The 17,462-nt window shown below is 37.8% G+C and overlaps 1 pseudogene; it reads left to right on the forward strand.

The window, feature by feature from the left end:
- Positions 1 to 6,389: 6,389 nt before the first annotated feature.
- Positions 6,390 to 17,462, forward strand: part of LOC149167200 (UDP-glucuronic acid decarboxylase 4 pseudogene) — a 65,703-nt pseudogene continuing 54,630 nt past the window's right edge.

Consider the following 17,462-nt stretch of genomic DNA (forward strand, 5'->3'; position numbering starts at 1 on the left):
GCAGAGCAGAGATATCAGCATGTACTCAGGGGGAGCACAGCCCTTTGCCCTTGATGACAAAGGGGGAGAATGACTTTGAGGATTGTGGGGTTGCCATCAAGTCCAAAGAGGGAGATTGTTGGCATTTTGGCACAGGTGTGGCATTATGGTACAGGTTTTGTCCTTGATGGCAACTCACTTTGGTGTCAGACCTCCGTTCAGGTGCTCATAATGAAGGAAATCTTGTATACGCAGGTTCACCTTGCCGAAGACGCGTATACACATGGGTTATACGTTCAAAAGTCGCGTATACGTATACACGCACTTTTATGCACAGAAAAGCGCGTACATGGTGGGAAACTTATTTTTGGTCCATGGTTGTTAGTCCTTGGAATTTGAACCTATGGTTTTGGACCAAGGTATCTCGTCAGAAGTGTTGACCCCAGGTTTTGGGCCCTTGGTATTGGTTTATTATGGTTTTGGACCGTGGTATTGTGGAAGGCCTAAAACTATAAAAGAGGAAGGAGATCATGTGACAAGGTATCATCTGAATTATTATTGAATATCTGATAATGTTCAAGATTTGAAATATTGGTGATTAGCATTGTGGAGAAGATCTGGATATGAATGAAGGAGGAACCTTAGCGAAAGGAAGGATAAGTTCTATTGATGGGTCATAATCTCTTCGCTTGAATGATAATATCCTTGCATGATTTTGATCTGTTATATCTGGCACATGCGTGATCTATAAATCTAATAATCTGGGTTAATCTGAATACTTGAAAGAGTGAATTATGTTTGTAGATCTGTACGCAGGTTCAGTTCAGCTAAGGCGCGTATATACGCAGGTTCAATGAAGGAAAACAGCGTATACGCAGGTTGTTCCATACGCAGAAGCGTATGCACGCAGGTTTCAGGCCATTAAAGTAGCGTATACATTTTGAGTTGTGTTTTTGCTACTTCTGTTTATTGCTGCAGTGTTCTGGGTTCAGTTTTGGTGTGTGGTACTGTTACTGTGATCTAGGTACAGTCGTCAGAGAGGTGTTTACGTTGATTTAGTTTTTGGTGAAAAGGTGATTGGTTGATGCAGAAATTCTTGATGGTTGATTGATGTTATTTGGGGATCCAGTCTGAAAATTTATGAAACGTGGTCCTTGAAAGAAAGAGAAGGTTGTAGCCTTCTGTAGGCCAGCACCTACGTACTAGTATCTTGGCTAGTGCAAGAGCTAAGGGGGTTGTAGCTCCCTTCCAGGAGAAGCTGGAAAAATGAGAGAGAGTTGTAGCTCTCTACAGGTTGCAGCCTGTGTACTAGTAAAAGGACTGCACTAGTACATTTGTAAAAATAATTTTCTAATTAAAGAAAAGATAGAGACGAATTGCAACAGGTGGTTTTCACCCACATTGGGTTTCCACCTTATATCTTGTGTTCTTGTGTGCGATTGTCTTTCTACTCTGCTTTACTGTTTTTGGTTACTTGTTATTTGCTTCTGAATCTCAAATTAACAATCAACATCAGAAATATAAAGTAAATTAAAAGTTTTCATTGTATACGCGGGTTTTCTTCTGCATTGTTGCGTATATACGCAGGTTTAATTAACTGAAGTAGCGTATAGCAGTTGATTTTGAAAAAGGAATATTTGACTTAATAATACTGATTCACCCCCCCTCTCAGTATTATTTCCAACATAACCTTGATACAACACATTCCTCTAGGAGGAGTCCTCTTTGAGCTCTTTTCAGATCCAAAAAATGAAAATATTGCCAAGCACTTGTCTTTTCAAACTTGTTAAAGTAAATTAAAATATGTCTACCCAGTTTAAGTTTAACCCTTTTCTAGAATGGGATAGACTATTTATGAAAAAGGAATACCTTAGTCAAGCATGGCTAAGAGATTCTCCTAAGTATAATTTTCTGCCTTTTCGAACTTAAGAGACAATTCTATGAAAAGGAGCCTTTAGATTTTTCTTTTTTGCCTCTTTTTCAAACTCTCTAAATATGAAAAAGGGGCCAAGTTATACCTTTACTAGACTCATAAAAGCATCAAACAGTGTTGGACTCATGGAACATGATGAGTTCCAACCACTCCTTCTCAAGTTACATTAAAAATACTCAAAAGGATTCACTCAAAGGATGAACTTATAGATCAAGCATATGTTGTCTTACTCAAGATTATAAAAAATAAAGAGGTACTACTAGAAATGGTTGGGGAAATTGGAAAAATAGTGTACTTAACCTATTAATGGCAGCGAGTCACTATTGAACATGACATTCTTTTAGTTCATCTTTGTGACTATTGGTTCAGGTAATCTGCTTGCCGCTTTGGTTAATTACACCATATCAAAAGCCTCCATCATTAGTTTGTGTCAATGCTTCCAACTCCATAAAGTGTCGTTGATATGTTCAAGAGCATTCCCTAAGTTAATGTCTACTATGATACTCCTAAGCCTTCGTTTCATGTTTGTTGTTCTTGGACCAAATTTTCATCAGCATCATTTTGTCTCAAATATTGATACCCATTTCAAGTTTTTGATGGGGGATATATTAAGGCCCTCCTACTATGGGTCACTTCTTATTGACATTAGCACATTATCTAGGAATTTGACTTAAAAACTCCATTTTGGTACCTGTTGAAGCCCCAAAAATCAGGTCTACAACAAGGGGAATACCCACCCGATCTGGACCTTGAAAGCAGCTCCTTTTCCGTTTGGGATGGTGGGTCCGTCTGGGGATAATGGGACCAGTTTCCCAATTTGTGTGTGTGTGATAAGAGTTGATGTTTCCCTTTCTAAAGATTTCTAAATAAAATGCATTTAATCTATGTCTAATTTAAAACATGCAATTATATTCTAATGAATAGAAACATCTAATTCTAAAACTAACCCGGAATTTAACGTTTCACTTATGTGATCTAAAATAGTTTCTAACAGCAATTGGTAATAAAGATCATTCAATCACTACAAGAAAAGAATTCATTAAAAATGAATTGTTTCGTATAAGAAATTAGCTGAAACAATTGTGAGAAGCATATCGCATAATAAGTCATTCATACATTAAGCATAAATAGAATAGTCATCACTATACAAAAGTGCCAAATGATAACTCAAACATTCAAGGCTTCATATATAAATAACTGAACATAAAATATTACTTTGACACATAAGCAGAAATTATTAAGAGATAAAAGTACCATTGATAACAAGTTCTACTCATGAGCTTCAACAATATAGATTTATCTCTTCCTAATTCAATATCTACTAAGAGTACAAAAATGCATTTCAGTAGCAGACATTAAACACAGATATCAATAAATCTTGTTCCATTCATTCATCAAAACCTCCTCTGAGGGTGTAGAAGTGCATGTTTTGAGGAAATGTTTTTGACAAATTTTAGGACCCCTCTCTAAATGCATGAGAGGGGTTAAAATACTACTACCTAAATACTAAAAATAGTTTATTACAAAAATATAGGAGGAGGTTTAAATGACCATCCTCATCTAAGGCAAAAATAAATCAAAAATAAAACTAAAACTGTATCTAGAAATTAACTATCTATGTATCTATTCTCTGAGATCACAAGCATTCAGCATCGACTCGAGGAGCATCGGTTGGCCAACCTTCGATTTCAGTTGTCTTACGAAAATAGAATCGACAAGTGCTGGCACTATCTTCTCGGTAGAGTTTGTAAGGAATTTGAGAGTCATGCATTGACTATGTGGTTTAACCAAGTATTTCCAGGAAGTGTCCCAATTCAACTTGGTTAACTTCTTGATGGACTCTGCCTTTTCCTCATCTTTCTGTCTCTGGCTTGTTTCCAGTTGTTGTGCCTTTGGGAGAAATCCTGAAGCGGTTTCTTATATCAGGTTTGCTCTATGAAGATTCTCATTGACATAGTCAATGACATTGTTAGCCATTGTCGTTGCTTCATCCACTACCTGTTCTGCCTTTTTAATCTGTGCATCCCACTTATGGAAAAGCATTTCTTTGTGGGCTTCATTGATTCTAAGCAAGCCTACTTTCTTCCCTTCCTCTGATTCCTGCCATTTCAAATAATCAGAAATTCTTTTATCAATCAAATCATAATCGAGTCACAAATCCATGACTTGATTTATAATTTTATCACTCATCTCGCAGTGGGAACTCCATTGTGATATTATTTGGCATAATGCCTCTTGCTGTTGCAAGATTTTTTCGTTTAAGGCAAGGGCTTCTGAGACAAAATTTGTAATTTTTGGGTCATCTCTATGCAATTCTAGCATAGTTTGTAATTGATTTTCCTTTTCAGCCAAATTGTTTTGATACCCCAATTGCATCTATTTAAAATCTTGTTGTAATTTTTCTAACTTCTCCTCTACTTCTCAATTGGCACTAGCCTGCTATAGCTGTTGCTGCAAAACTTGGATTTGTTCCTCTCTATCCTTAAGTAATTGTTGTACCTCAGATGATTTATCAATGGTAGCAGAAGCACAGGCTCCTGCGATTTGGGATAACTTAGTAATATTTTCAGTAGGGTTGGTAGTAGGGTCTCCCCAAAGGACATCTAGCTGCTCTGCCTCAGGTGAGAGCACGCTGTCCAATTTCCTTTTCTTTCTTTGTCTTCTTACCACTGCCTTGTGCTGCGGACTATAAAATACATCTAGAGGAGGAATCTCCTCTATCTTGAGCATGATTTTGGATGATGGGGTAATGGGAATATGCTCCATTTCTGAAGCATTGATGACTATTCAAATGACCATACATGTCATTGTCTACACTATATTCTCAGGTGTCTTAGTGTTCTGCTCCTCAGTATTAATCAATTCATTGCATGTTTCCCACTCTTTATCCAGCTCATTTCTCACTGGCTTTGGTGGCTGGATGAGGGGAGGGGGAACCTTTACCTATGGTGTAGTCAAGACCTATTGCTCTAGGTGCCCTTTAGATTGGGCAATATCTCTAACTAAGTTGAAAATAATTAATATTATTTTGTATTAATGGAGAAATGGTTACACAAGTTGTAACATATCTCCTTAGTTTAGGATTTGTTCCTAGAGTTTAGGAGTTTGGTTGCAACTTCTTGAGTTCTAGTAAAGTACTTAATGGTGTAATTGCTCATTTGATGTAAGTAGAGTGTACAGAGAGATTTCTCTTTGTTTGAGTCTCTAGGTGTTGTACTCACCTGTGAGCTATAACTCCTTCTTTTTCAATTCAAGTCTGATTTTTATCTTTGTATCAGAGCACAGAGTAGGGATAGCCTTAATTTTTTTTAGGATGCATCATTGATTACAGAACTGTAGTGGTAGTGGAGTGTACAAAAGCATTCGTAGGATCAGGTGGACTGTAGTAACACCTGGAGCATAGGTCTCAGATGACTGATCATCTCTGAGTGCAAGAAAGTGTTGGCGTGGTTTCGTCGCGAACAGTCGCGCCATTTTTGAGCGGAAGGAAGAGCTGGCACGGTTTTTTAAGGAATAGACGCACCACTTGGTGTGGTTTTGAGGGTGATAAGCACGCCAGCGCACCAGAAAGTCCTATTGGCGCGGAAAATCAAGCTTTAATCGCGCCAATTTCGTAAGACGCGTGGTTTTTGTTTCTGGCGTGGGTATTTCGCTGTCGAAGAGTGCCAACCTCTTTCTCTTTGAAAAAACTGCAATTTTTTGTAGATCAAAGTTGCCCGATGGTGGCACTTTGAATTTTTGGATCTGTTCGGTGGCAACATATAGGAGTAGCCAGGTGGTGGCACATTGAAGTTCCTGATCTACTCGGTGGCAGCAGATCGGACTTGCCCGGTGGTGGCGCATTGAAGTTCCTGATCTACTTGGTGGTAGCAGATTAGACTTGCCCGGTGGTGGTGCATTGGAGTTCCTGATCTGTTCGGTGGCAACAGATCGGACTTTCCCGGTGGTGGCGCATTGGAGTTCCTGATCTGTTCGGTGGCAACAGATCGAACTTGCCTGGTGGTGGCGCATTGGAGTTCCTGATCTGTTCGGTGGTAGCAGATCAGACTTTCCCAGTGGTGGCGCATTGGAGTTCCTGATCTGTTCGGTGGTAGCAGATCAGATTTGCCCAGTGGTGGCGCATTGGAGTTTCTGATCTGTTTGATGGCAGCAAATTAGACTTGCCCGGTGGTGGCTCATTGAAGACTGATTCATCAGAGGATCAGAAATTTATCAGTCCAATATGAATAACAGTGATTAGTAGTCTCTTAAGCCAGAAAAGACGTGGTCTATTATCAGGCTAGTAGATTATTTTCTTAGGGAGCAACGGTTGTTGTTAATTTTGATAGGAATCGCCATCGCATCGACTTTATTTATCCTTCAGCATGGTTTTTTGGCTTCTAATGTTAATGAAAATGGAAGGTTTGTGCCCAAAAAACCTCATCGGGTTGTTTATGAGACACCTGTTTCTCGGTGTGCTCAGTATCATTTGGGTTCGATGGTGAATTCGGGGGCTAAAGTACTCCTAGGTTTGAAGAGAAAGTCCCTGCGAGTTGTCGTGACGAGTGGAGCTGACAGGCTCATGACAAGAGGTGACAATGTTATTGTTGTTGACAATTTCTTCACAGGAAGGAAGGAGAATGTTTTGCATCATTTTTGCAATCTGAGGTTTGAACATGATGTTGTGAAACCCTTATTGTTGGAGGTTGATTATGAGGGTAAGAGAACAGCCGAAACTCTGACTATGGGAGCAAATGTTGAGGTTCGAAGTGCTCGAATTTTTAATCTGCGAATGTGTCGTGATGATGGTTGGGTTTTAAATAATTTTGTTGCTCAGGCTTTGCGCAAGGAGCTTTTGACAGTCTTTGGAAATGGGAAACAAACACGGAGCTTCCAGTTCGTTTCTGATCAAGTTGAAGGCCTTATGCGACTAATGGAGGGCGAACATGTTGGTCCTTTCAATCTTGGGAATCCTAGGGAATTTACAATGTTAGAACTAGAACATAATGAAGAAGAAAAGGATGACTCTAACAGTGATTGGGACATTCCATTGCTAATGGGAGAAAACAATGAAGAAGATGAAGAGCAGGAGCAGAAACAAAAAGAAGAAGTAACAAGAAATGTAATCAATAATGCAAGCCCAGAAAAGGCTGAAATAGACAGATTTGAGGTAAGTCCCCTACCAAGGAGATCAAGTAGGAATACTCGATTACCTTCTAAATTGAAAGACTATGCATTAATGTCAAAGTTTTTAAACATTGTAGAACCTGCAAATTATGAGGAAGCAAGTAATTCTGATGCATGGAGGGTTGCAATGTATGAGGAAATAGAATCAATAAACAGAAACCATACTTGGGATTTGGTTGAATTTCCTGAAGGTAAAACCCCCATAGGATGCAAATGGCTGTATAAACCAAAAATAAATGCAGATGGGAGTATAGAGAAACTTAAAGCTAGACTGGTAGCAAAGGGTTACTCACAGAAAGAGGGAATAGATTTCAATGACACCTTTGCTCCTGTAGCCAAATTAAACACCATTAGAATGTTAATTTCCTTAGCAACAAAACACAAATGGCAGCGACACGAGCTAGATGTTAAGTCTGCATTTCTGAATGGTGACTTGAAGGAAAAAATTTATTTAGTACAGCCTAAAGGTTTTGTGAAAAAGGGGCAGGAACATCCTGTGTGTAAATTGAAAAAGGTACTTTATGGTTTAAAACAGGAACCCAGGTTGTGGTATGAGAAAACTGACTCATTTTTTGTACAACATGGCTTTCATAGGAGCTTGAATGATCCAAATCTGTATACCAAGTTTAATAAACAGAGGCAAATTAGTTTGATTTCTTTGTATGTAGATGATATGATTGTAACAGGGAATGCTAACAATCTGATCAAAGAAATCAAATGTCACAAGTGTATGAGATGGAAAGACTCTGGACAAACCTTTCTTACTCAAGGGAAGTATGCCAGAAGCTTGTTGGAAAGGTTCAGAATGGTTATTCTAGCAGGTTTTTCAGATTCTGATTGGGTAGGTAACTTGGATGATCGAAGATCTATCACAGGTTACGCATTCAGCATTGGATCCGGGGTCATAGCATGGAGCAGCAAAAAGCAGAGCACTGTAGCTCTGCTTCATCGAGAGAAACTACAGTCAAAAGAGATATGTGTTGCATATTGTAAAACTTGTGATAACATGGCTGATATGTTTACTAAGCCTCTTGGGCGTGTAAAGTTTGAATTGTTTAGAGGGATGCTAGCAGATCAGGATAATCCTTTCTCCATTAAGGGGGGGAGTTGAAATAATTAATATTATTTTGTATTAATGGAGAAATGGTTACACAAGTTGTAACGTATCGCCTTAGTTTAGGATTTGTTCCTAGAGTTTAGGAGTTTGGTTGCAACTTCCTGAGTTCTAGTAAAGTACTTAATGGTGTAATTGCTCATTTGATGTAAGTAGAGTGTATGGAGAGATTTCTCTTTGTTTGAGTGCAGTCTCCAGGTGCTATACTCACCTGTGAGCTGTAACTCATTTTCACTTTTATTATGGTTGCTATCGGACTGCTTAGAGCGTTTTGGTGATTCTTTCCTAGACTTAGACCTGGACTTGTTTGTACCCGAACTTCCACATAAACTGATACTGGGAGTTGTCTCCCTTATTGGTTCTAAGCACAACTTATCCAAGGGGGTGTTAGAAAGTCTCCTTTCTCTGTACAATTTGAATTCTTGGAATTCCACTGGGGGGAATTTAATTTGAGCCATATGCAAAAATTATTTCAGTGTGCTTTTCTGTTGGAAGATATCATCAAAAAGATCATCTTCTTTAGAAAAATACTTTTATCTTGACAACAGTAGTAAAATTATTAACGACATCAAAGGGGTCGAATTTTCTCCCTGGAAACTTGAACAGTCATAGACTCAACATATGGTCTACTTCTTTGAATGCATGACTTAAATCAAACAGTGAAAAGGCCCCACAGGCCACAGGAAATTGTAGCCAGATGGCCTTCTTGTCTTTCAACTCTTTGCTCATTTATCCCACCCCGCAGGTCTGGTAGGAAATTTCTCGAGCCAATAACATATCATGAACATATAAGGATAACACATGAGGGGAAGCAATGCTTCCAAATACTCTGACATAGGTGAAAAATTCTTCCCCAAAACATCTTCTGACAAGGAGAATATCAACTTCCACTTCGGGGGAAAATCTTGGGGCATCCCTATTATACAACATTTTGTGAAGAGGTAACATAATTCCATGACAAATTCTGTAAAAATATAGGATGAACTTGGAATCCCACAATTCTTTATGATAAATGTGAATGGGCAAGGGATTCTGTATAGTCCACTTCCAACCTATTAAAGGAAATTTGGAAACATAACAGATTACATCCATAACATAAGAAACTAAAAATAAAGGAGGATAAATCTTCTGAGAGGGAGTTATTTTAGACCGGCAGTTCAAAATAGCTAAAGCTAAATTATCAGACAATATTTGAGCCCAATCCATAATAGTGGCATTAGTGGCTACATCTAATAGGGGTAGCCACTTGGATGAAAATTTGTTGATATCGGGCCTTCCAAATAGCCTACATAGCATAGCAAAAGCAAAACAATAAGGGGAGGAGAGGGAACCAGTATTATACATACCATGTTTGTCCTTTTTTAATGGTTCTTCCCTTGCCGACCAGTTCTTGGTGCACTCCGCTAAATCTTCATTTTCTTTGGTGAAGTTCTCCATGTACTATTTGTTGTAGCTTGCCTGTGGCTCTGGTAGATGATACATAAGCCTTAAATCTTGTGGGGTGAATGACCCAATGAGGTCTTGGCTCTGAGACTTGAATTGTTTATATGTTATATTGGCACTGTCCAACACTCACTTGACCATGCTTGTGTATCAAAGTATTTTAGGCCTTGCCGCTATTCGATGAAGGAATGAACATGCAAATTCAATAATTGATGCCTCAGATGACCCGTGTGAGTCTGTTGTTGCTTTAATTTCCATAACTCTGGGATTTTCTTCTTCGAGCAGACTATACATGCCTTCCCAAGTGGTTATGCCAGCATCTCTGGTATAGGTGGTGTCTGTGAATAAGGGCGTCATCTCTTTGTCCTCAGCAATTGGAGCTTTTCCCTTCTTTCTCATTACGTTTTGCACGCTACTGCGTATATTATTCTACTTGTCGCTCCTGCAAATTTACAAGTGAGGAAAGAATAATGGTAAGAGATAAGGTGATGGAAAAGCTCTTAATTCCAAAATCATATCAAATATATCACCCTACGTGAAACAATCTTTCGATCAGATCTAAATCTTATCTCATAAATGACGATCAACTAACCACTAAATTGACATTAATACCCATAAATCGATATCAGATTACGAGAAATACTTTATTGAACAATGAGCCCTACCAATCTGTGATAAATCGATTTTGTGATTTGCTTCGCAATATTGCAGATCGCAATATCGCACATTGCAATATCGCTAATCCTTTTTGTTAACAATCACTTATTACCTTATGCATCTGCGAGATGAATTTTGCGAGATGCCTTATCGCATATCGCCAAATTGGGATAGTTTATCTTAGGTGATACTTGCAGCATATGAAATATGTGATGTGCGATGAGTCTTTAAGGCGCGTGATCTCGCATGTTCACAATGTCGAAAGCTTGTTTATATGATATCCTCCATTACCCTTTGCGATGCGATATTTTATTGTTAAGAGAATGATTTTATTCAAAAATTATCATAAAAATTAAGTTTTTGGGTTATGCGGATGTTTTTTTCTAAGTTTATGATAGTGTGTTTTATTGAAAAGGAAATATAAGTGTTAGCTTTTTAGTTTTTTAGATAAGGGTCCCCATTTATTTAGTTTTATTACTAATGTTAAATAAAAAATGGGAGGTTGTTGCTGGCCACAGTAGTAACTTGAAGCTTGCATACATCAATGGAAAGTTTCCTTTCTCTTGGTGATACATCCTCATCATTGGCCTTTGAATGAAAGGTTTTGTGTGGTGTTTGACTTTAGTTCATCTACTCATACCACATAGATTGTACTATAGTACATTGAGAGCCATTAACAACATCAATGGTTTCTCTCACATCTATTAACGAGTTACATCATTTTCTGATAATAAGATGGTGTCTACCATTTCTTCAACTCATTTAATTACATGGTTAGTCTCATACTATCGAACGATTGAGTGAAGGAGATAGAAGACCCCAGATCTAGTTTTATCCATCTGGGCTGCTTTTTCATGATTCATAGGAGATCACAGAGTATGACGGCTATGATCATACAAGATATTATCCAAGTATGGGCCCACACAGTTTCATCAATGGACAAATTTTTTTAATCATTGTACATGAAATATGGCTTATACTTTGAGTATGGGTATGCCTCCCACAGCAATGATATCGTAAAGATAAAAAGTATTCTAACAGATGATGATATCGACAAATTGTTCTTGATCCAGACTTGTCACAAAGTAAAGTGTTTCAAACCTCAGTTATTTCTTCTAACTTTGTAATTTACGGGGGCAATCTATTACATGAAATTTCATCACATCTGTTCAATAGGATTGAAAAATATATCAATCAACATCATTGAACAGTTTATCATTATCCCTTTGCAAATCGCTAAGCCTCTCATTGACTTTAAACACTTAAAAACTGATATTATAGGGCCCTAAACCCTAATTTTGGGCCGAATGTACTCTTCATAACTGAGAAATTGCATTGCAATGCAACTTCTCCTTCTCTAAGTGTGCACTACAGGGAACCTTGCTTAACTGAACAACTATTCTCATTCTAGAATTTTAGGAAAATTAAAATATATTTTCGAAGCCTCTCCTTCTATAATCTTCCAAAGTGGTTTTAACTATTTACCATGGATAGAGATATTGAATTCCTATCTAATCCTACTCTAATGGACCTATCTATTATCCCTTGAGCTCATTCTCCCATCATATGTGGATCTCTGGCATAGAATAGTAAATCCTAAATTACCACTCTTACCCTATATATTTACTGCCTTCCATAGCTTCAGGGTTGGCTTTTGGAGATTGATAATACCCTTATGCTACTACTTTGAGCCTAAGGAGTCATCACATTTATGCATTAGGGTTGATGTTGAGGTGTGCTTTGTGGCCACATCTACAAAGTCAGACTTCTATTTTTGGTTGTAACTCTCTCCTATATTTGTTAATACCAAGAGCATCTTGTTTTCCTATATTTGTTGTGTTATGTTTTTAATCATGTATTTCAATTCCATGTTGACTCATTGAATAGAGATTTTAGATTATGCTATGTGGATTTTGATTCATTTGCCTGTTTTAGTCATGTATACAAGTTCTAATTATAACACTTGGAGATAGAGTTAGTTCTTATAAGAAGGGAGGAAATGAAGGCTTGCTACAGATTCCAGGTAGTCTTCTTTCTCATTTTCTAATTTCTCTAAGGAAAATTTGTATCTCTTTGTTTTCTCTTGTTATAGATCATACCACTAGATCTATGGAATTCACCTTTGTCTACAATCATGAAAATTATTCATAATTCCTATAACAAATTAAGTCCCTGGACAACTTAATTCTATTGGAAATAATACTGAGGGGGGGGGGGGTGAATCACTATTAGCAATTTAACAATTTTTCACTTCCATAAACAAATTGATATACGCTACTTTTGTTAATTAAACCTACATATATATGCAACTGTGTTTAGAGAAACTCGTGTATATCTTGCAGACTTCTAATTTAGTTAGCTAATCTTAATTTGTGTTTCAGAACCATAAAGATAGTTATCAAGTGCAGTAAACAGTACAGGAAATCACACACATGAACACAAGATATAAGGTGGAAACCTAATGTGGGTGAAAACCACCTGCTGCAATTCATCTCTATCCTTTTTAAATAAGAAACTTATTTTTACAATATTTCTGTACTAGTGCAGTCTTATACCAGTATGCAGGCTTCTACCTGCAGAAGGCTACAACCTTCTCTCATTCCCCAGCTTCTCATGGAAGGGAGCTACAACCCCCTTAGCTCTTGTACTACCTGATGTACTAGTACGTAGGTGCTGACCTACAGAAGACTACAACCTTCTCTTTTTCATCCAAGGACCACATTTCATAAATTTTCAGACTGGATCCATCAATAACATTAATCAACAATCAAATACATTTGCATCAACCAATCTCCTTTGTACCAACCAAAATTGAATCAAACAATCACTTCTTTGAAAACTGTAACCTGAATATAATAATTGCAACCAGAAACCAATCCTGAACCGAGAACACTATAGCAATAAACAGAAGTAGCTAAAACATATTTCAAGAGACATACGCTACTTCAATATGTATAACCTGTGTGCATACGCTGTTACAGTAAGGCAAACCTGTGTATACGTAGTTTTGATATACCTAACCAGCGTACATACATACCTTTTCTATGCAGAACCTGCATACAGATCTATAAAATATAATTTACCCTTTTTCAAATATTCAGACATCAGTTATACCTAGATCATCAGATTTATAGATCAAGTCATGCGCCAAATATAGCAGATTAAAATCACACAACGATACTTCTCTTCAAACCTTGAGATCTTGACCCATCAATAGAACTTATCCTTCTTATAGCACTCAAGTTCCTCCTTGATTCAGATCTAGCTATGCACCATTACCCAATGACCAGTATTCTAGATCTTGTTCTTCATAAGATATCCAATACTTGAGTGACTTTGCCTAATGATCTCCTTCCCTTTTTATAGTCTTAGGCCTTACTCAATACCATGGTCCAAAACCATATAGAATCAATACCTTGGACCCAATACCTAGGGTCAATACTTCAGACCAAATACCATGGACCAATACCAAAATACCATGGACCAAGTACCATGGACCAAAACCAAGTTTTCCAAACTGTACGCGCTTTTTTGTGCATGAAAGTGCATGTATATGCATATGCGCCTTTTGGTCTGTGAACTTGCATCTATATGCGGCTTCATCAACAGGAACCTGCGTATACCTCATTTTCCTTTATTCTGAGAGCTTGAACTGTGATCTGTCATTTGAGTGAGTTGCCATCAAGGACAACACCTATGTGATAGTGCAAAACTTGTGTCATAATGCCAACAATCTCCCCCTTTGGACATGATGGCAACCCCAAGTCACTCAAAGTCATTCTCCCCCTTTGTAATCAAGGGCAAAGTGTTATGCTCCCCTTGAGCACATGTTGAATTCTCTGCTCTACTGTGTTGTCCATGCTCCCCCTAACTGTAGTCAAGGTCTGCAAAAAGATGTTCTATAAGAAGAACATGACATTATACATCATAAATGACCTTCCATCTCCCAACCAAGTGGGGATATACCAAAAGCTTATACATGATAAAAACAAGAACATTACATCATCCATCCCAGGAATAGTGGGGAAACAAGATAGGTCATTACATGACCATAATAAAATAAATACATGACATAGAGACTTAAATATATAAGACAATATTATGATAGTCATCAGCAAGTATCACCATCCAGACCAATAACCAAGTTCTCCCTCTGCACCTATTCCTCCTGAATCAAAAACAACTGTGAAATTGAACCAAGATCTTCTAAGATAATGCCAACAATGCATTATTAGAAGTATATGCTCCCCCTAAACCTGTGCCAGATGGTCTCTGTTAGACCCATATCAGACTTTCTCATCCTGAGTCTGGCCCACTGTTTGTCTTCAAACCAACATATACGCGACTGTATCCATAGAAACATGCGTATGCACGTGGATACTCTTCATCAAACTTGTGTGCACCCACTTTCTTCTGAAACAGATAAGTGTCAATAGCAAGATGATGCATCAACTACTCCCAGCTTCTGTCTGAGGTATTCAAATGTCTCCCTGGGCAGTGGTTTGGTGAATATATCAGCAACCTGTTCCTTGGAGGGGACATACTCCAATTTGACCTTTTGTTCAAGCAATTCTTCCCGGAGAAAATGATATTTAATAGGTATGTGCTTGGTCTTGGAATGCATGACAGGATTCTTTGAAATGCTAATTGCACTTGTATTATCACATAGAATGGATACAAGTGGAGTGCAAGTGATTTGAATGTCTTATAGTGTTTGCATGATCCAAAGGAGTTATGTGCAGCAAGATGCAGCAACCACATATTCTACTTCAGCTGTAGATAATGCAATTGAACTTTATTTCTTGTTGAACCAAGATACTAGTCTAGAACCCATAAAGAATGCACCACCACTAATGGTTTTTCTGTCATCCACGCTTCCTGCCCAATCTGCATCTGTATATGCATGAAGTGTGAGATCTGTGTCTCTAGGATACCATAAGCCATAGTTTTGTGTTCCTTGAAGATACCAAGCCCTTGGAGACTGTTTAAGGCCATAGAGAGCCTTTTTGAGTATGCATAGAAGTTTTGGATCATTTCCAAGGATGAATCCATCTGGTTGCTCAATGTACACTTCTTCTTCTAAGTCTCCATTTAGAAAGGTAGATTTCACATCCATTTGATATACTTTATAATCCTGAAAGCTCAAAAGAGAAAGGAACATTCTTATGGCATCAAGTCTAGCAACTGGTGCAAAAGTTTCTTCAAAATCTATACCTTCTTGTTGATCATACCCTTTACAAACAAGTGTGGCCTTGTTTCTAATAACATCTCCATTTCCGTTTAGCTTGTTTTTGAATATTCATTTTGTCCCTATGACATTCTTATCATTTGGTCTAGGAACCAACTCCCAAGTGTTATTCTTTTCAATCTGCTCAAGTTCTTCATTCATGGCCTTGACCCAGCATTCATCTTTGCATGCTTCACTTACATTTCGTGGTTCAATGAAGGAGAGCAATGCTAGATAGCTTGAAGTTTCTGAAATAGTTCTTCTTGTTTGTACACCTGCCTCTTTTTGCCCCAAAATTTGAGTCTCTAGATGATTCTTCTGGATGTACCTGGATGGAGTCTTTTCTTCTACCCTTATCTGTTCTTCTAGTGCCTCATAGATTTCTTCTTCATCATTAATCTGATTTGATGTTGAAGGATATTCCTCATCATCTTTGAAATCTTCAGATTTTATCTGCCTTGGATTGTTTCTTGCTTCATCAACCACCCCATCAATACTTTCAACAATTTTTCCAAGTCTTTTATTGTAACACATATATCCTTTACTTCGAGAAGAGTAACCAAGGAGAATGCCCTCATTTGCTCTAGGTTCAAACTTTCCAAGTTTTTCATCAATCCTTTTGATGTAACATTTGCTTCCAAAAAATTTGAAGTATTTTACCATAGGAGTCTTACCATACCAAAGTTCATATGGAGTTTGAGTGTTGTTCACCTAGACATTTGTTTTGTTGAGAATAGTAACAGCAGCAAATGTAGCTTCACCCTAGAAGGTTGTGGGAGTTCCAGACTCATCAAGCATAGCACGAGCCATTTTTCAAATTCATCCTTTCCACTACTCCATTTTTTTGAGGAGTCCTTGCAGTAGAGAATTCCTTTCTTATTCCATGTTCTTCACAAAAGTCAAAAAATTCATCCGAGGTAAATTCCCCTCCTCAATCAGACCTGAGGCATTTGATTCTGCGATCTGATTCATTTTCAACCAAGGCTTTGAAAGCTTTGAACTTTTCGAAAGCTTCATCTTTATGCTTCAGAATTCCTATCTAGCACATCCTGGAAAGGTCATCAATGAACAATATAAAGTATTCTTCTCCATGAGGTGACTTTTTCCTTGATGGACCACATAAATCAGTATGGACAAGTTCAAGTGGCTTACTAGCTAAGCCTTCCTTCTCAGGGAAGTGTGTTCTGGTTTGCTTACCAAACTGACGTGATTTGCATATTGTATTGTCCAGAATTTTGATGTTGGGAAGATCGTGAACGGCCTGATATTTGCATGCTTTCCTTATCTGAGGGAAGCTTAGATGCCCCAATCTTCTATGCCATAGCCAGTGTTCATCATTCTTGCTTAGATAGCATTATTGTTGTCCTCCCTTGAGTATGTATAAATTATTTGGAGTTCTTATGCCTTTGATCATTGTTTCTCTTGTATCAAGCTCATGAACAATACATCCATTTGATCAAAATATTACCTCATTTCCTTGATCACACATTTGGCTAACAATCAATAGATTATACTTTAAGCCATCAACATACATATAATTTCCATCTTTGACTTTTTCTTTCAAAATAACACAACCTTTACCTTTTATGAGTGCAGGGGTGTCATTTCCAAATGAGACCTTCCTTTCCTTTTCTAAGGCACTATATGACTAAAGCTTTTCCTTATCACCTGTCATATGTTTTGAGCATCCATTGTCGATGTACCACTGATTTTCCTATCCTTCCACATATAAGGCTATACCAGATCTTTCTGATTGTGGTTCTTTCTTTCTCCATGTTTTGGGACCCAATGAATCTTTCTCCTTCTGAGATGTTTTCCGAAACCTACTCCTGCATTCAGAATATTCATGATCGAAGCTGTTACAAATAGAACATTCTATTTCATTTTCAAGAGCCGAAAATTTATTGCAGGTCCCTTTCGTGATCCCAGTCACATCCTTTGAT

This window comes from Pinus tabuliformis, chromosome 5_1 (assembly GCF_031772625.1).
Source record: "Pinus tabuliformis cultivar Carrire ecotype Pingquan chromosome 5_1, CPIR1, whole genome shotgun sequence".
Lineage (NCBI taxonomy): Eukaryota > Viridiplantae > Streptophyta > Pinopsida > Pinales > Pinaceae > Pinus > Pinus tabuliformis.